The following is a 19,677-nucleotide window of genomic DNA, read 5'->3' on the forward strand; positions in this document are numbered from 1 at the left end:
GGCCTGGAACAAGGGACTGGACTCTGTGGCCCGGCCTGTGCCGGCTGCAGCAGGTGGTTCCTATGTCCTGACAGATGAATGAGCCAGGTACGGTGGCGGCCTCTGGACACACAGTGCCCATGACGCAGCTCCCAAAGGATCTAGAAGGAAGAGTTAAACGTAGCCTCAGGGTTGCCAGTTCTCCCACATGAGCACTTCTGTGGCTGAAAAGGGGCTCCAGTGCTCCACAGACCGGGCACTTAAGTAGAGGCCACTCGTCGTAAAGCATCAGAAGGGAGGGGACCCCACTGCCTGGATTCAAACCCCTGATTCATCCAAGCTGCGATTTGAATCTACCCGGTGTCACAACCTCTCTGATCCCCAGCTTTCCCTCCCTGTCGACTGGGGACAGTAACAGAACTGACCAAATAAACTTGTTGTGGGGACAAAATAAGATCATTCATGGGACACCCTGGCCCGTAGTAAACATTCACCAGTATCAGCAAATTTTCTTAATAAGCAAGTCATGTTTGTTGTAAAAAACCTGTGTTCTCAATCTGGCTGATCCTCCAAAGGTGAAACATAGAGTCTCCAGGGGACCCAGCAATTCCACTTGTGAGTTGAAACCCAAGAGAAATGAAAACTTACGTTCACACAAAAACGTGTGCAAGAATGCTCTTGGCAGCACTACTCACAGCAGCCAAACAAAGCGGAAACAACCCTCATGGAACATGATTCGGTCGTAAAAAAGGAAGGGTGTTCAGGTATGTGCAGCAGCGCCCGTGACCCTGAAGAGCTGATGCTGAGTGAGAGGAGCCAGACACGGAGAGGCACAGACCGCATGATGCCATTCATAAGAGGTGTCCCCAACAGGCCAATCCAGCGACTGAAAGTGGGTCTGTAGTTAGCAGGGGCTGGAGGAAGTTGGGGAATGGGGGGTGATGGCTAAGGTACAGGGATTTTGGGGGGGAAATAAAATATTCTAAAGAGGATTGTAGTGATGGCTGCGGACCTCTATGCATACACCAGAAAAACACACTGAATTGTGGGCTTTTAACAGGTGAATTGTGTGGAATGTGAATTATATCTCAAAAAAAGGTGTTAAAAAAATCCACGCTTCTCCGTGAGATTCTCTACAGCTATTTTAATTGTTAATGAGAGAAAGCAGGTGCACCCCATGAGTATTTTAATTTTTCCCAAACTGATCCCTAAGCAAAATAGTTTAGAAAAGGTGCCTGAGGCCACGTGCGGTGGCTCACGCCTATAACCTCAGTGCTTTGAGAGAGAGGCTGAGGCAGGTGGATGGCTTGAGGCCAGGAGCTCGAGAGCAGTCTGTGCAACATGGGGAGACCCTTATCTCTACCAAAAAATTTTAAAAATCAGCCAGGCATGGTGACATAAGCCTGTAATCCCAGCTACTCGGGAGGCTGAGGCAGGAGGATTGCTTGAGCCCAGAAGTTGAGGCTGCAGTGAGCCAGGATCATGCCACTGCACTGCAGCCTGGGCAACACAGCAAGACCCCCATCTCAAAACAAAGAAAGACAGAGAGAAGAAGGACAAGGACAAAAATAACAGGTGCTTGAGCTCAATTCCATGTCCAGGTTAGGGGCTCTGTCATGAGCCTTCCTTCAAGTGGCCGGGCCTTCATAACACAAAGCAAAGCAGGGCATTGAGAGTTGCATTTTAGTTTAAAGGCCGCAGACTTTCCTGTCGGATTTGTCTATAAACTCCATACAGTCCTTGAAGTGAGCTGAGACCCCCCCGAGTTCCTTAGGGGTTCAAGGCAAACTTATCATCAAAAAACTCCGGCACCTCCAATCCCAGAGAGCCAGGCCGGGGGCCTGCAGCCATCCACGAAGCCAGCTCCAGGGAGGTCTGGCCTTGAGCCTGGCCGGGACTTATCTCCAAGACGATATGTTCTCGCCCTACTCCAAGTGTCTGTCCAGAAGACGAAGGCCCAGCCAGGGTCCCCAAAAGTGAAGGGGAAGCCATCAGTGATCAGAGGGAAGCATCCCCGGCCCAGCCCTGGCAGAGTCACAGATGAACAGATGGGGCTGCTGACACAAGGACCCTGCGTCTTCTGTCCCCACCCTCACTCAGACCCTCCCACAGGGTCCCCTCGCCATCCCATTGGCCTCCAGGCTCAGAGGGTAGCCTTTGGGTTCCCCGCCTTGACCCCTGGCCATCTGTGCGCCCTGCCCCCTCCTCCCACTCCCAGGTGCCTCTGGGCCTCCGCTCAGGCCGTCAAACCCAGCTCCACCAGACCCCAGCCATGTGTCCTTGGCGAGTGCCCTTGCCAGGGCCTTAGCCCCCTGTTTACAAGAGCTTGTGAGCTAAAGCCTGCCGGCCCCGAGTCCAAAGCTGGGTTGAACTGGCATTCCTACGGGCTCCAGCCTCTGGGACGGCTCCTCCTCCAGCTCACTGCCCTCTGCCCTGCCAGCTGCAGCTCCTCCTGGGAGCTGGCCTGGCACTCTGGGGCTCCCAGTCTCATCTGGGCATGACTTTGCCGCCCGACAGAGCCCTCTGCACACCCCTCGCCAGCCTGGCCCATCGCAGCTCTTCACGAGGACGCTTCATGGAGTGTTTCCAAAGCACTTTTCCTTCCTTTGTCTCATTTGGTCTTCACAGCACCTGGAGCGGGCAGACCGGCTGCTGCTCCATTTTACAGGTGAGAAACAGAGGCTCACAGCCCTGCTCCAGGCCAGTCCTCTCCTCCCCTTCAGCTCCATGGGGTTCCAAGATGGTGGAAGAGGGGCGCTGGCCAGGGGTTAACTGTGGGGCTGTCCACCGCCCCACATGCCCCATTACTCAGAACAGTCCTTCCAAAGGACACCCTTTAAACAAAGCCTCCCAGCCCAGCCAGGGCGAGCGGTCCCATTTCCCTGGGCCTGGCTTGGCCCATCCCAAGGGTGGGGCTGTAGGTTAGCTGACTCAGTCCTGGTCCCAGGCCCAGCATCTGGCCAGAGCCAGAGCCGCTCGGCCTCCCTGGCCGGGCCTCAGGCCCACAGCTGTGGCTCAGTTTATCTTACTTGCTAGGAAAAGAGGAAAGTGGCCCGGACCCTGAGGGCCACTCAGGGAGGAAAGTGTAGACAAGCTGTTCAAGCCAGTGGGAGGGGATGGTTCTTTGCAGCCAGTTCCTGCCACAGCCCCAAAACAGAAAGTGGAGCAGCCCAGAGGCTCTGACGCCAGGCTGGACCTGAGCCTGCGCCCAGCTCCTCGAGCCCCCGACACCATGACCTTGGGAGACCTTGGGAACCCGTCCAGCTGTTTCCTTATCTACAAAATGGAGAAGGGGCTGCCTAATAATTCAATAATTCTCCTTTTTCTGAAGGGCAATCAGGATGTATAAAGGGTTTGTGTCGTCTGGGAAAGGTTGGGCACAGTGCCAGACATGTAAGTAGTCCTTGATGCGCGTCACTTATGTTTTAAAAGCTTGCTTATTGGTGAAATTCACTGGAAATCCTGCAGGGAGAGGCAGAGTGAGAGAAAACCGCATTGGCAGCGCAGGGGCTCCTGGGGGATCTCTCGGTGAGGGAGGAGCAGGAGGAGAAGTGGATGGATGTGATGGAGCCGGATGCTGTGGCCATGAGCGAGGGTGGGACCCCGGCGGCCAGCAGGATGGTGGCTGGTGCCCGGCATGGGGAGGGGCATGGAGAGGAGGAAGGAGCAAGGCCACATGGGCCTCCAATCTGAGGGATGTGGGGGGCATTTGAGAGGTTTTTAGGGGGTTGGGGGAGTCAGTGAGCCTGAGTACCTCTGACACGGTCCCATCATAGAGCAGCAGAGGGGGAAGGGGGTTCTCAAGAACTGTTGTGGCTGGAGGTTGAGTCCACCTGGATGTTCTTTCGGAGTTCCTTGGCAGTTGCAGAGCAGAGACTGAAATTGTTCAGCTTCTGCTGGCTGCTGGGTTATTTCTTTGAGGACTACAAGAGCTGAACCTGTGGGCCCTGGGAATGATCCGGGTTGCCATTTCTGTCCTCGGCTGGTAGGAAGGCCTGGTGGATGACCCCAAAAGGGGTGAAAGACACCAAGGGCTGGGTCTGAGTCAAGGTGCAGCCCCCACACTCAGATCAGGACTCAGAGGAGTCATGCAGAGCCCAGGTGGCCGAACCCCCCGCCCCCCAACTCTCAAGCCAGAAGCAGCCTTGGGGTTAAGCAGGGGTGTGTGTTCCCCAGGACGTGTATAAATTCATTCAGCCGCCCCAGCCAACTGCTGCGAATGCAGTGGCTAAAACCAGCCTAAGCACATGGAAGGCCCCGGGGCACGTCGTTCAGTGTGACGTCAGGACCGCCTTAAGGGGGGAAATCGCTTTCCGGCCGCGGCCGCGTTTGTGGAGTCTGCACGTTCTCGTGTGTGGGTTTTCTGGGGGCATTCCGCTTTCCTCCTCCTTCAGAGATGGAAAATGACAAGTCTGCGTGGTGCCAGGCTGAGTGGGAGTGGATGTGAGAGAGCATGGGTGTGAATGTAGGAGTGGGTGTGAGTGTGGGTGTGTGGGGGTGTGAGTGTGAGTGTGGGTGTGGGTTAGCGTGGGTGTCAGTCGGTTTGGGTGTGAGTGTGGGTGTGGGTGTGTGGTGGGTGTGGGTGAGTGTGGGTGTAGATGAGTGTGGGTGTGTGGTGGGTGAGTGTGGGTGTAGGTGGGTGAGTGGGTGTGGTGGGTGTGGGCAAAAGTATGGGTGTGAGTGTGGGTTTGAGTGGGTGTGGGTGAGTGGGTGTGAGTGTGGGTATAGGTGGGGGTGGGTGGGGTGAGTGTGGTGGGTGTTGGTGAGTGTGAATGTAGGTGAGTGAGTGTGGGTGAGTGGGTGGTGTAGATGAGTGGGTACGGGTGACTGGGCCTGGCGATGGGCATGGGTTTGGGCATGGGTGTGGGTAAGTAGGCGTGACAAGGGTATGGTATGGGCGTGGGTGTTGGTGAGTGGGCGTGGGTATGGGTGTGGGTTTGGGAATGGGTATGGGTGAGCAGGGTGTGACGAGGGCATGGCATGGGTGTGGGTAAGTGGGCGTGATGGGGCGTGGTGTGTGCGTGGGTGTGGGTGAGTGGTTGTGGATGTGGGTGTGGGCGTGACGGGGTGTGGTACGTGTGTGGGTGTGAGTGGCTGTGGGTGGGTGTTAGTGAGTGTGAGCATGGGCGTGGCTATGCCGAGTCGGTAAGATTCATCCCTTTCTTGCCTTTTCCAGCTTCCTAGAGGTCGATCACATCCCTCGGCTCATGGTCCCTTCCTCCATCTTCCAAATGCCTCCCTCCAACCTCCGATTCTGTGGTCCCACCTCCTCTCTGACCCTGGTGCCCTCCCCTTCCTCTTACACAGGACCCCTGTGAGGATGCTGGGCTCACCCGGCTAATCCAGGAAAATCTCCCCATCGAAAGGTCCTCAACTTAGTCACATTTGCCAAGTGCCTTTTGTCACATAATATCCCATATCCACGGGTCTGGAGATGAGAACATGGACAGGTTTGGGGCCATCATTCCAACGAGCACACACTACACAAGCTGTACCTGCAGAGCTGGTTCAAGCAGCCTCCATCTGATGAATGCACTGGAGTTTTATCCGTGTGGCGTCAGCTGCGGTGCTGTGATAATAACCTCTCTTCCCAGAGTTGTCACTAATACCCACACCCCCTTCTCCCTTGGTGATAGAATGTCTCAGCTTTTCATTGGGCAGAAGACAATTTGGTTTAAACTACATTTCCTAGCCCCCTTTGCAGGGAGGGATGCCCACGTACCTGTGATTTCGCCAGGTGAGTTCAAGTATAAGCAGTCTGCTTCACTTTCTACATTAGGCCCTTAAAAAGAATGGGCATGAGCTCCAGTTGCCTTTCTTCCTTCCCACTGTCTGGGATGTAGACATGATGGCAGGAGCTGAGGCAATCACTTTGGATCCAGAGGTTAAAAACCATGTGTTGTTCTCTTAGATTCTGACATGGGAGAAATTTTTTAAAATTAAAAATAACAACAAAGAAAACCCCATGTGTTGAAGCTAGTGGAGCTGCCCTACCAGCCCCGGGCCACCTCTCTTTGTGCTATCGGAGAGAAACAAGCGTGTATCTTATTTAGAATCGTGTACTACAGGACCTCTCTTTCACCACAGCTTACACAGTGCCTAGCTCAGACCCTTGGGTCTCTGTGTCTGAGATGAGCCTCCAGTGAACTCCCGGGGCCTCTGCCTCCTCTCCTGCTCCTCACCACTGCTGAGCTTGCGGAAAGTGCAGGCAAGATGATGAAATTCCTGTGACTCAGGCAGAGAGGGAGACTTGCCCACAGCCCTGGCCACAGAACTGCAGCACTAGCTGTGGGCCTCCTGGGAGCTGGTTAGAAACGCTGGTTCCAGCTCCAGCCTCGTGCATCGACCTTCGAACTATAATAAGCCTCGACCAGCAGGCGTGCACATCGCCACTGGAGAAGCTCCGGCTCAGCTCTGCAGAGTTTCACATCTGTCCCTGTCCCCTCCCACTCCTCCCACCCCAACTTACTGCACTTCCAGTGGCACCCCAAACCGCTAGGGCCATCCAGGCCCCCATGAGGGAAGCGGGGAGTAGGCAGGTCTAGACTTCCGTCTCTGCTCCACATTTTTGTTTTATTTAACGGGGTTCTGCAGAAGATTAATTTGCTTAAGTATAGAAGTCGGAAAGTCCTGGTCCTGACTGATGTTCACTCTGGGGAGCGCTGGAGGCTCACAGCCCCAGGCGGCAGAGGCAGCGGCTGCAGCGGGCTGCAGGAGCCCAGGCTCCGTCTCGTACAGCCGCGACTGACAGTTCCCTACCTTCCTTTGGAGGAAGCAGGTTCCATGGAGTCTCGTCTCCAGGTGCATTTGAGACCGTTATTTCTCTTAGACGGTGTTGGTTTTAGGTGATTTCAATGCATGTATTCAGTGGTTGGATGCTTACTCTTGCCGGCACTGATCTCTGTATTGAGAATTCCCCACTGGTGACAACCAGCCAGCTTTCCTCCTGCGGGCTGCATCTTAGTGCTGGAGATAGACAAGGAGTGGGTAACACACGGTGCGTCAGAGGACACGCCTGCTCCGGAGGAAAAAAGGGGAAGGGGGGCTTCCTGGAAAAGGAAGAAGGGGGAAGGCCCCACAGGTACAATGACATTGAGCAGAAGAGAAAGAGTGGAGGGTGTGAGCTGTGTCCATGTCCAGGGAAGAGCTGTCCAGGCAGAGGGAACGGCCGGTGCAGGACCTGAGGTCACAGCATCCTGCTGTTTGCCAGACCTCGAGGCTGGCCAGAGCGTCCTGGCTGGAGAAAGGGGAGTGGCAGGAAGGGCGCCAGGAGAGCAGGCAGGCACGGGGTCACGGGAGCAGCTGGTCCGGCCTAGCAGACGCCTCTGAACGCACAGTGTGGCTCACGCCAGCGGCTTCTCTCCTGCAGTCTCCGAGGGCTTTCTCTGACTGCACTCGGGTCCGTCAGGGGCCAGCCAAAAGGGCTGGAGAGGCGGGCGCCTAACTCATTCCTGTTCGCCCAGGGCATTCCTGGTTTCTGCATTGAAAGTCACACATCCCAGACAACCCCTCCGTGCCAGGTAACCTGTGACAGCCGGTCACTCTACGAGGAGCTGATGTCCCCAGAGCAGCCCTCCAGCAATGAAGGCCAGGCACAGGTGTGGGTGGCCAGGCGCAGTGGCTCATGCCAGTAATCCCAGCACTTCAGGAGGCCGAGGCGGGCAGGTCGCTTTGAGCTCAGGAGTTTGCGACCAGCCTGGCCAACAGGGTGAAACCCCATCTCTACAAAAATTACGAAAATTAGCTAGGTGTTGGTGGCGCGCACCTGTAATTCCAGTAACTCAGGAGGCTGAGGTTGGAGAATTGCTTGTGCCAGGAAGTGGAGGTTGCAGTAAGCTGAGATCATGTCACTGCATTCCAGCCTGGGTGACAGATTAAGAACCCATCTCAAAAAAAAAAAAAAAAAAAAGAATAGGCATAGAAACCCCAGCTCTCTGCCTGTATATGGGATGACTCTGAGGCATGCTCTAGTCACCTCTGGGGTCCCCAGCGGGCACCCCACTCTTTACTGCCTTACCCCCCGACCATACTTCCCCATTCCCTCACCTGTGTTCCCGGGGTGCACCTCCCTCCCCTTAAACTATATGTACCCAAATCCTTGCTTCAGGCTGTGCTTCTGGGGGATCCAATCTAAAACACAAGGAAGAAGGTCTCATGAATATTTGGGGGGGTCTAGGCCACCCCTTTGAGCTGCCCCTGACTTGTCAGAAAGGTTCTTGGAATTTTGGGCTGTCCCCGCTGTGAGGTCCCTCCAGCCCTGTGCCAAGTCCTGGCCTCGAGTCAGAGCACATCACAGCTGAGAAGCAGGAGCACCGTGCCTCCTGAGCACTGAGGTCACCCCGGCTACTCTGCCACAGCCACCCTGCCCTCTGGCCCTTCCACAGCCCATCCCCAGCAGGAGGTGGCCGGGTCACAGCTGCGGAGAGCTGTCTGTGTCCTCAAGCGCACTGCTGGGAACCCCTGGGCTCGGGGGTGGCTCCTGCCTGCTGCCAGGCCATCTGACACCCGGCCAGCCTCTCAGTGCTGACTCTGGCCTGCCTGCCTGCCTGCCTGGTGTGGCTTCCGGCCTGTCCTAAGCTGCTTGGTCTGTCAGCCTAGCTTGCACTTGCTCTGTCTCCTCTGCCCAGCTCTGCCGATGCTGACCTCAACTTGCTTTCTTGGCCTCCAGCCCCTGGCCTTCCTCTCTCTGTTGCCAGGGAGAGGCCAGATGAGATGATGAACTTAGCAGGGCGGCATGAGACCCTTTTCTGTGCCCTGGCCTGGCAGGGGCTTTTGCCTAGTCAGTCAGACTTGGGCCAGTATGGCCTGCCCCAGCCAGCCAGGTGGCCCTTGCTGTTCTCTGCCAAGCCTGGGGGGTGCTGCATGATCACATCCCCCAGAAACCGTGGCCACTGGGGCACAGCTCCCCATACACCAAGCACATGGCCCTCGAGGTGTCCTGAGCCACGCCTCACAGGTGCAGTCACGCCTCACACCTGCAGTCACGCCTCACACGTGCAGCCACGCCTCACACCTGCAGCCACGCCTCACACGTGCAGCCACGCCTCACACCTGCAGCCACGCCTCACACCTGCAGCCACGCCTCACACGTGCAGTCACGCCTCACACCTGCAGTCACGCCTCACACCTGCAGCCACGCCTCACACGTGCAGCCACGCCTCACATGTGCAGCCACGCCTCACACGTGCAGCCACGCCTCACAGGTGCAGTCACGCCTCACACGTGCAGCCACGCCTCACACGTGCAGCCACGCCTCACACCTGCAGCCACGCCTCACAGGTGCAGTCACGCCTCACACCTGCAGCAACGCCTCACACGTGCAGCCACGCCTCACACGTGCAGCCACGCCTCACACCTGCAGCCACACCTCACACGTGCAGCCACGCCTCACACGTGCAGCCACGCCTCACACCTGCAGCCACGCCTCACACGTGCAGCCACGCCTCACACGTGCAGCCACACCTCACACCTGCAGCCACGCCTCACACCTGCAGCCACGCCTCACACCTGCAGCCACGCCTCACACCTGCAGCCACGCCTCACACCTGCAGTCACCTCCCCGCATTCACTGCAAAACTTAAGCCTCCCTCCAACCAGCCCAGACCCTGGCACTCACTGCGGGGAGCTGCAGGAAAACTGTCCTCACTCAGCTCTAATTCCAACGAGCTTTCCAGAAGCCCTTTCCCACCACCTGAATTCCGTCCTGCACCAGGTCAGCTCACCGAACATTCTTTTCTTCTCCAACTAACTTCACTGAATTAGCTGAATAACAATTTTGATTTTTTGGTCATGGCCATAAAGGAACGATGTGACTGGAGGTTTACAAACCACTCTTTCTTTCTCTCTTTCTTTCCTTCTTTCTTTCTCTCCTCCTCTCTCTCTTTCTTCCTCTCTTTTCTTTCTTTCTTTCTTTCCTTCCTTCTTTCTCTCTCTTTCTTTGTTTCTTTCTCTTCTTTCTCTTTCCTTCTTTCCTTTCTTTCTTTCTCTTTCTTTTTCTTTCTTTCCTTCCCTTTCTTTCTTTCTTTCCTTCCTTCCTTTCTTCTGTCTCTTTCTTTCTCTCTCTTTTTCTCTTCCTTTCTTTCTCTTTCTCTCTCTCTTTCTTTCATTCTCTTTCTCTCTCACCCTTTCTTTCTCTCTTTCTTTCTTTCCCTCCTTCCTTCTTTCTCTCCCTTTCTCTCTTTTTTCTTTCTTTCTTTCTTTCCTTCTCTCTCTCTCTCTCTCTCTCTCTCTCTCTCTCTCTCTCTCTCTCTCGATAGTCTTGCTCAGTCTCCCAGGCTAGAGTACAGTGGCACTATCTCAACTCACTCTAACCTCCACCTCCCAGCCTCAAGCGATCCTCCCACCTCAGCCTCCCTAGTTCAAGCAATTCTCCTGCCTCAGCCTCCAGAGTGACTGGGACTACATGCGTGTGCCACCACACCTGGCTAATTTTTGTATTTTTAGTAGAGATGCGATTTCACCACATTGGCCAGGCTGGTCTTGAACTCCTGACAGGTACCCCATTTACCCTGATGTGACTATTACATGTTGTGTGCTGGCGTCAAACGATCTCACGGATCCCGTGAATACACGCACCTACTATCTACCCACAAACATTACAAAATTTACTTAAGAGAAAGAACAGTAACGGCCGGGCGGGTGGATCACGAGGTCAAGAGATCGAGACTACCCTGGTCAACATGGTGAAACCCCGTCTCTACTAAAAATACAAAAAATTAGCTGGGCACGGTGTTGCATGCCTGTAATCCCAGCTACTCGGGAGGCTGAGGCAGGAGAATTGCCTGAACCCAGGAGGCGGAGGTTGCGGTGAGCCGAGATTGCGCCATTGCACTCCAGCCTGGGTAACAAGAGCGAAACTCCATCTCAAGAAAAAAAAAACAAAAAAGAACAGTAATTGTTACGATTTTTCTTTAATTTAGCTTTTATTTTAGGTTCGGGGTACACGTGCTAGTTTTTTGCATAGGCAAAATGTGCTGGTTTGTTATATAGGCAAACTGTGCCATGGCAGTTTGGTGTATAGATAATTTTGTCACCTGGGCTGGGCATGGTGGCTCACACTTGTAATCACAGCACTTTGGGAGGCTGAGGCAGGTGGATCACTTGAGGTCAGGAGTTCAAGACCAACCTGGCCAATATGGTGAAACCCTGTCCCCATTAAGAGCACAAAAACTAGCTGGGTGTGGTGCCAGGTGCCTGCAGTCCCAGCTACTTGGGAGGCTGAGGCAGGAGAGTCACTTGAACCCAGGAAGTGAAGGTCGCAGTGAGGCGAGATCACACTACTGCACTCCAGCCTGGGCGACAGAGAGAGACTCCGTCTCAAAACAAAAAAGATAATTTTGTCACGTGGTTAGTAAGCATAGTATCCAACAGAAATTCTTCCTGCTCTGCTCCCTCCTCCCTCCCTCCCTCTCCCTCCCCCCTCCCCCAGCTGCTCCCTGCTAGTGTCCGTGTGTTCTTGCTGTTGAGCTCCCACTTGCAAGTGGCAACCTGCTACCATTGCCCAGTGTTGATGATGCACCATGTCCAGTCTCAGTTAATGCTGGTAACATCCCTAGGAGGGGAGCTGATTACTGTCCCCATTTTACACATGAAGAAACAGGGCTCAGAGAGGTTAAGTTACTTGCCCGAGAGCACACAGCAAGAATCAAACCTACACCTTCCGGGAGGCCAGAGATGCCCTGGGTGACTTTGGAGTCAGCATTTATTTGAGCCTTATGTCTTCTTGTGGGTTTGGTTTTTCCAAATCAAAAGCGGTTGTCGTTGTTTGGATTTAGTTGGGTTCTGGTAAAACGTCCCCAAAGCAGGAAACGATGTAGTTCCAGAATAAATGGAAACTGTTTATACAACAGTTGTCAAATGCTGAAGCAGGAAATCATACAGAATAACGCTGAAGAGTGAAATGAATCTGTGTGGGCGGCTGCGTTGAACCCCAGACTGATTCCAGCTCTTTTGAAAACATCTTTTCCCTCTGTTTCCATTTTTTTTTTCTAGCACCAATTTTCCAGACCAGGCTTTCTGAGAGGCTGACGAGCCGGACGATTCCGCTGACCCCCAGCAGAAGGGCCACCCAGCTTACCGTTGTCTTCATTCAGGCAAAGCCATCACGGCAGCGGGGAGTCTGTCCGCATGTCTTGTAGTCATCACGGTTCCCCACATCAGGCTTCCAGATCTGGGGCCCCTCCCATAGCAAGGCCACAAGACGTTCTGTCAGCCTGGGCCCCCGAAACTCCTCCCTGTTAGGATCCCCAACCCTTACCTCCTCCTCAGGAGGCTCAGAAATCTGAGTTTAGACACACCCCCATTTTATACCTTCTGCTCTCTTAAAGAATACCTAGGCAGGCCGGCTGCGGTGGCTCACGTCTGTAATCTTAACACTTTGGGAGGCTGAGGCGGGAGGATCACCTGAGGTCAGGAGTTTGAGACAAGCCTGATGAAACCCCTTCTCTCCTAAAAATATAAAAATTAGCCAGGTGTGGTGGCAGGAGCCTGTAATCCCAGCTACTCGGGAGGCTGAGGCAGGAGGATGGCTTGAACCCGTGAGGCAGAGGTTGTAGTGAGCCGAGATTGCGTCATTGCAGCTCCACAGCCTGGGTGAACAGAGTGAGACTCTCTCGAAAAAACTATCTGTGTGGGCAGCTGCGTTTAACCCCAAATTGATTCCAGCTCTTTTGAACACATCTTTCTCCTCTTTTTACATGTCCGTTTCTAATCCCGGGACTCTGGGAGAAGACAGAATCGTGCACCACAATTGCTTGAGCCCAGGTAGGCGCTGCGGCCACTGCGTGGGTGAGTTCACTGAGGAAAGGGTTCTTGGGCTGATGGAGGACTCTGGCCACCCTGACCCCAGCGCAACCCAGTGGGCAGCAGTCCCCAGCCCAGAGCACAAACCTCGGATGCTGTAAGAGCGTCTGGAGAACTAGGAAAGGGCCGTCGCAGCTTCCAAAGTTGCTGCACCTTCAACAGATGACTTCTTTCTACTGCCCTGTCCCCAAAACATCAAAAATACACAGAGGGAAAGGCTGGGATTGTGTCAGCCACATGTTCTAAATCCATTTACGTCAGGAGAAACTGGTGAGTCAAGAAAAACCCTGTATCAGGTTTTCAGTTATCCATCCAAAAAAAAAGAAAGAAGAAAATGACTAAGATGAAACATTAGTTTTAGGGGAAGTTCTGGCTAAACCGGTGTAAAGGCCTCTTGCTGAAGGGTCTTGCTCTGTCACCCAGGCTGGAGTACAGTGGTGTGATCTTGGCTCACTGTAACCTCTGCTTCCTGGGTTCAAGCAATTCTCCTGCCTCAGCCTCCTGAGTAGCTGGGATTACAGGTTCCTGCCACCACACCTGGCTAAATTTTGTATTTTTAATAGAGACAGAGTTTTATCATGTTGGCCAGGCTGGTCTCGAACCCCTGACCTCAAGTGATCTGCCCTCCTTGGCCTCCCAAAGTGCTGGAATTACAGGCGTGAGCCACCGCACCCGGCCTATTCAAAAAATTCTTTCTGGAGCTTCCACCGTATACAAGGTATGGACAAGCAGGAACTGGACACACACAGCCCTGCCCACCTGGAGCTGACGGCAGGGGAGACAGAGTGCCAGACAATAGGTGAGGAGTGAAAACAGATTTCATTGAGGAACTGTTGAAATAGAGGAAGAGACCTGGGCTCCATTCTGAACACAGCGGTGACAGGTGCGGATATCACCTGGAGCAGGGGCTCAGTGCATGGAAAACGGCTAAGAGGAGGCTGGACACGGTGGCAGATCACTTGAGGTCAAGAGTTCGAGACCAGCCTGGCCAACATGGTGAAACCCTGTCCCTACTAAAAATACAAAAATTAGCCAGGTGTGGTGGCGCACACCTGTAATCCCAGCCACCTGGGAGGCTGAGGCAGGAGAATCACTTGAACCCAGGAGGCGGAGATTGCAGTAAGGAAGATCACACGATTACACATTGTCTGGGTGACAATGTGCCACTCTGTCTTTAAAAAAAAAGAAAGAAGAAAATGACTAAGAGGAAACATTAGTTTTAGGGGAAGTTCTGGCTAAACCGCTGTAGAGGCCTCTTGCTGAAGGCAGGCCACGTGATCAGACTCCCTGAGGGGCGGTGCCCGCAAGGAACTGATCACATGTTGGGTTTGGGGAGTTTGGCTAAATTGACTCTGTGTGTTCTCACGAAAACTGGACAAAGGCAGCACCAGCGCAGAAGCCCACAGGCCAGAGTCTCCTGGAGAAGAGGGTTCAGAGGACCCTGAGCAAAGCTTGGTCAAGGACAGGGTCCTCGTCATGATTACCGGGGGTTCTGACCCTATTTAGGAAGATGGGGACTGTGCCCATGAGATCTGAAGGGTGGAGGGGCGTGCTTGAGGCAGAAGGCTGGGGTGGAATTCCAGACAAAGGCAACAGCGCAGGGACGGGGTGAGCAGAAATCTGGAGAGATGGCCTGCGGTGAGGCCCCATGCACCTCAGGGAAAGTTCTGGAACTCCTGCCCGCACACAGTCTCCACCACCCTCTCCAGGTCTGGCCCTGCATCAGACAGGCCCAGGTGAGAGCTGCCTCAAACATGACATTTTATCAGCACCTGGCCCCCATGCCTGCCTCACCAGCCTCGGCCTGTGGGGGCTGCCCCTCTCCACAGGTCCCCATCCCTGTCCACCAAGGGCAGCAGGGAACCACTGCAGGAGATTGAGAAATAGGATAACTTGTTCCAGATGTCTGCAGCAAATCCAGGCCCAGCTTCTCCAAGGGACTGTTTGGCTTTCTGGAGTTTACAAACAGTAGGCTGAGGGGCCCCTCCTGACAGGTGGCCGGGACCCCTGTGTGTGATCATGTGCTTGCGGGGGGCTCAGGGCTGGGGGATGCCACCCAGTGTCACCTGAAGTCCACACGTAGAGCCTGGGGCCCACGTCCACGCTTCTCCAGCCATGGACGCTGGCCTTGGGAAATCCCCTGTTGGGCCACCTGCCCACCCCCACCACCCCCCACCACCTCCTGCCTCTGGAGGCATGTGGCAGGTGGGAGGCGTCAGCAAGAGACCGGAGGGGCTGGAGGAGGTGAGTCGCAGCCACTTCCCGAATTCCTCTCTGCAGGGCCGCAGGGGCCAGCTGCATCCCATGTCCCCAACTGAAGAAGGGAATTAAATGACAGCAGTAATAGTGAAAACAAAACCTTATCATTTGTAGTTTACCTATATATCATTTACCTATATAATAAGGTAAATTTTGCTACTGCGTTGTGTGCTGCTTAATAGAAAACCTAACCCCCAGCTCTGCTTAAAATTAACTACCTCCCTGTAAAACCCACCGTATCTCTTCTCCCCACATTCTCAGCAAAGCTCCCAGCTATCTCAAGACTCCTGTTTCTCTTGCTGACCAGCGGCAAGGTCGCAGGGCAAGATCACACCCAAAGAATGCACAGTGCGTTTCTCAAAATGCTATTTTTCAAATGTAATGTACATGACAAGACATGTTACAAATTAATGAACTGTTCTTTGTTCTGACTTCTGTAAACCTGTTAGCTGCTACATCCTGGGGCTTTGAAAGTACCCGATTTTCTTTCTCCAGAGCTCAGACTTGGGACGCTAATCCTCTGAGCAGGTGGCCACCTTCATCTCATCCGCCTGTGTCACCCATGGGTCTCTCCGGTCTCCTGGATACTCTGTAACACAACCCCACCCTCGGGTGTCAGCGCTGACTACTCCCGCATTTGCTGGGCCTGTTGCCACCCCTGTGCCTACCGCCTGCAGGGTCCCAGAGCCCACCCATCCCTGCACCTCTGTGCACAGTCCTTTAATGAGCACTCCCTAAATTATCACACCTCGAGTGTGCCTGTGAGGCCGGCTTTGCCTTCAGCTCCCAAACTGCGACCACTTTTAGAAGGGGACTTCCTGGAATGTGCTTCCAAAAGGTACCTACGTGGTGAGGGCATGAAATAAGGGCAAGGGCATGGGTATAGAAGGCAGGCGGCCCCGACTCACCCCTACCTCCCATGACCTGGACCTCTGGGTCTGCGTTCTTCCCCTAGTAAAATGGGAGGTACATCGCTGTGCAGACAACTGGGGCTCCTGGGCCAGACTTTCCTCTGGACGTGAGCACACCCGCTCTGCAGCCCAGCGGGACGAGGGCAACCTTCCCCCTACCCCACCCGCACCTCAGCAGACACACTTCCCCGGCTGCTGTCGGACTGAGTGACACACACCGGCTGAGCCAGGGATGGGTGACATGCAGGACACGTTGGCATGTTTTTCCAGCATATTCTCCGCCTGACTCATTCAGTAGGAGACACTCACATGAGCTGCCCGCCCAGGAGGCCCTCAGGCACCGCAGACCCGACACACAAACAGGTCCTCTTTCCTTCCAGAAGCTTCTGGAACCCTTTGTGCTTTGGATACATCCACCCTTCCTCCGGATGCTAGGCATCTCTGTCCTCTCCTCTCCTGCTGACCCCACCGTTCGGATGGTGCCTGTCACCCTAACTCTGCATACCCCAGATTCCTCCCCAGCCCCATCCCTCGGCCCTCCTTTTTGTATGATTTACCAGCTGGTCCTCCTGGTTCTGCCTTGTCCACTGAAATGTTTCATTTGTGGGGTTTTAAAAAGAATGTATTTCGGTGAAATCATATAATATAAAAATAACCATTTTAAATGATTAATTGCTGTTTGGCACTCTTTTCTTTTCTTTTCTTTTCTTTTTTTCTTTTTCTGAGATGGAGTCTCCCTCTGTCACCCAGGCTGGAGTACAGTGGTGCCACCTTGGCTCACTGCAGCCTCAACCTCCTAGGTTCAAGCAGTCCTCCCTCCTCAGCCTCCTAAGTAGCTTGAACTACAGACGCATGCCGCTATGCTCGGCTAATTTTTTGTAGAGACAGGGTTTTGCCATGGGTCCCTGGCTGGTCTTGAACTCCTGGGTTCAAGACATCCGCCTGCCTTGACCTTCCAAAGCACTGGGATTACAGGCACGAGCCACTGCACGCAGCCGCATTTAGTACATTTACGATGTTGTAAAACCACCCCCCCCATCTAGCTCCAAAACATTTCCCTCACTCCACGGTGAAACTCTGGACCCAGTAAGCAGCTTCTCTTCATTTCTGCCTCCTGCAGACCCCGGCAGCCTCCAGTCTGGTTTCTGTCCCTGCAGACTGGCCTGACCTGGACGTTCCATCTCGATGGCATCCCACAGTGTGTGGTCTCGTGTCATGCCTTCAGGGTCCGTCCACACTGTTTAGCCTGGATCAGTGTTTCATCTCCTTTCTTTTTGTGAGACTGAGTCTCATACTGTCACCCAGGCTGGAGTGCAACGGTGCCATCTCAGTTCACTGCAACCTCTGCCTCCCAGATTCAAGCAACTCTCCTGCCTCAGGCCGCTGAGTAGCTGGGATTCCAGGCAGCCGCCACCTCACCCAGCTAATTTTTGTATTTTTAGTAGAGATGGGGTTTCACCATGTTGGTCAGGCTGGTCTCAAACTCCCGACCTCAGGTGATCCGCCTGCCTTGACCTCCCAAAGTGCTGGGATTATAGGCGTGAGTCACCGTGCCCGGCCTAAAGTTAGTCTTACAAGGGCCAGCCTGTGTCTGGCTCCCTCTCTTAGCTCCCTTGCTCTGAGGAAGCCATAGCCATGTCATGAGGACGCTCAGGTAGCCTGTGCAGAGGCCCATGTGGAAGGCAGCTGAGGCCTCCCACCAAGGTGCAGACACAGCAGTTGTGGGAGGGGCTCCCCTGGAAGCGGGTCCTCCGGTTGTGCTCAAGTCCTCAGGCCAACATCTTGACCCCGGGAAACCCAAGCCACAACTGGCCTCACCAAGCCATTCCCAAATACCTGGTCCACAGAGACCCTGAGAGGCAGTAAATGTTCTGACTCAGCTTTGGGGTGATATGTTACACAGCCACTGATAACTGATACACCCACCCCACCCACTCTTCCCACAGCAGCTGGAACTATCCTTTCAAAGATCCCTCCGCTTCTACCGAAAATCCTTCATGGCTCATGTGGTTTCTGGAACAAAATCCAAGGTTCTCGTTCTGACGCACATGGCTGCAACCCAACCCTCCGGGCTTGTCTCTTATCTCCTTCAGACGCACACACCCCAGCTTTAAGCTCCTGGAAGGAATTTTCAAGTTCCTCTAATCACGTCCTGTGTGTCAGTCTGGCCTGGAATGCTTCTTTCTACCTTTCATCAATTCCTATTTATTCTTCAAAATACATCACCTCCTCAAGGAAGTTCTTCCCGGCTCTGCTCTGCACTCCTGACCTCGGGTCCTGCCCTCCCACTTTCACAGCGCCACACGGATTTCCATCTTGGATCATTCATCACACTCAGCTACGGTGGCTCTTGACCAGTGCGGGGGTGGTGTTGGAAATGTGGTGGGGGATGGTTGTCACGGTGTCACAGTAATACCAAACAGAAAAGAACTGTACCACGTCCGACGCCAGCGGCACCTGCTGTTGAGTCGTGTTCTCAGTGGGCTAGACCATGCCAAGATTTGCAAAGCACATTTCTGCAGGGTACTGAAAGGAATCACAGGCTGGGTGGAGGACAGGAGCAGGGAGCCCTTCTCAGGTGAAGATCTGCTGGTTCGAGTGTATAAAACGCAATGCTTGTCCTCTCTAGGGGACTAGGGAACCTTGAAGAAAAGGCTGACTCCAGGGCTGGAGCAGGACAAAAGAGGAGCCGAGAACATCTTATTGCCCCAGAAAGGAAGTTTTCGAAGAACAATGGGGACATGTCAAAAAGAAGCCAGCCTGCCCCAATCTGGAACAATTTGAACTTCAAAATAAATATGGTAAGGAATTATAACCCACTGAACAAAATAAGATCCTTGTGTCCAGCCTGACGCAAACAAATGAAAGAATAAACAAATGAGAAAGAAGGGAAAGTTCTCTGTTAAAGGAAGTTCCTCTTTAACAACTAATATTTCTTCCAACTAAGAAACACATCAGTGATACGGTTTCGCTCTGTGTCCCCACCCAAATCTCATGTTGAACTGTAATTCCCAGTGTTGGGGGAAGCACCTGGTGGGCAGTGATTGGATCATGGGGGAACAAATACATCAGTGATACAGTTTCGCTCTGTGTCCCCACCCAAATCTCATGTTGAACTGTAATTCCCAGTGTTGGGGGAAGCACCTGGTGGGCAGTGATTGGATCATGGGGGAACAAATACATCAGTGATACAGTTTCACTCTGTGTCCCCACCCAAATCTCATGTTGAACTGTAATTCCCAGTGTTGGGGGAAGCACCTGGTGGGCAGTGATTGGATCATGGGGGAACAAATACATCAGTGATACAGTTTCGCTCTGTGTCCCCACCCAAATCTCATGTTGAACTGTAATTCCCAGTGTTGGGGAGGCACCTGGTGGGCAGTGATTGGATCATGGGGGAACAAATACATCAGTGATACAGTTTCGCTCTGTGTCCCCACCCAAATCTCATGTTGAACTGTAATTCCCAGTGTTGGGGAGGCACCTGGTGGGCAGTGATTGGATCATGGGGGAACAAATACATCAGTGATACAGTTTCGCTGTGTCCCCACCCAAATCTCATGTTGAACTGTAATTCCCGGTGTTGGGGAGGCACCTGGTGGGCAGTGATTGGATCTTGGGGGCAGATTTCCTCCTTGCTGTTCTTGTGAGAGTGAGTTCTCACGAGATCTGATGGTTTAAAAGTGTGCGGCACGTCCCCTCACTCTGTTTCTCTCCAGCTGCCATG

General features: G+C 53.7%; 1 protein-coding gene across 1 annotated transcript in view; it reads left to right on the forward strand.

Annotated features, from left to right (window-relative positions):
* The window catches only part of CRISPLD2 (cysteine rich secretory protein LCCL domain containing 2), a 124,582-nt gene extending 107,966 nt beyond the window's left edge, over nt 1-16,616 (forward strand). Inside the window, exons 15-16 of the transcript XR_013530240.1 lie at nt 11,971-12,741; nt 15,535-16,616. The gene's annotated coding sequence lies outside the window, so the exon portion shown is untranslated. The remainder of the gene's footprint in view (nt 1-11,970; nt 12,742-15,534) is intronic.
* The last annotated feature ends 3,061 nt before the right edge of the window (nt 16,617-19,677 follow it).

The sequence above is a fragment of the Callithrix jacchus genome, chromosome 20, assembly GCF_049354715.1.
Source record: "Callithrix jacchus isolate 240 chromosome 20, calJac240_pri, whole genome shotgun sequence".
In the NCBI taxonomy this organism is placed as follows: Eukaryota; Metazoa; Chordata; class Mammalia; order Primates; family Cebidae; genus Callithrix; species Callithrix jacchus.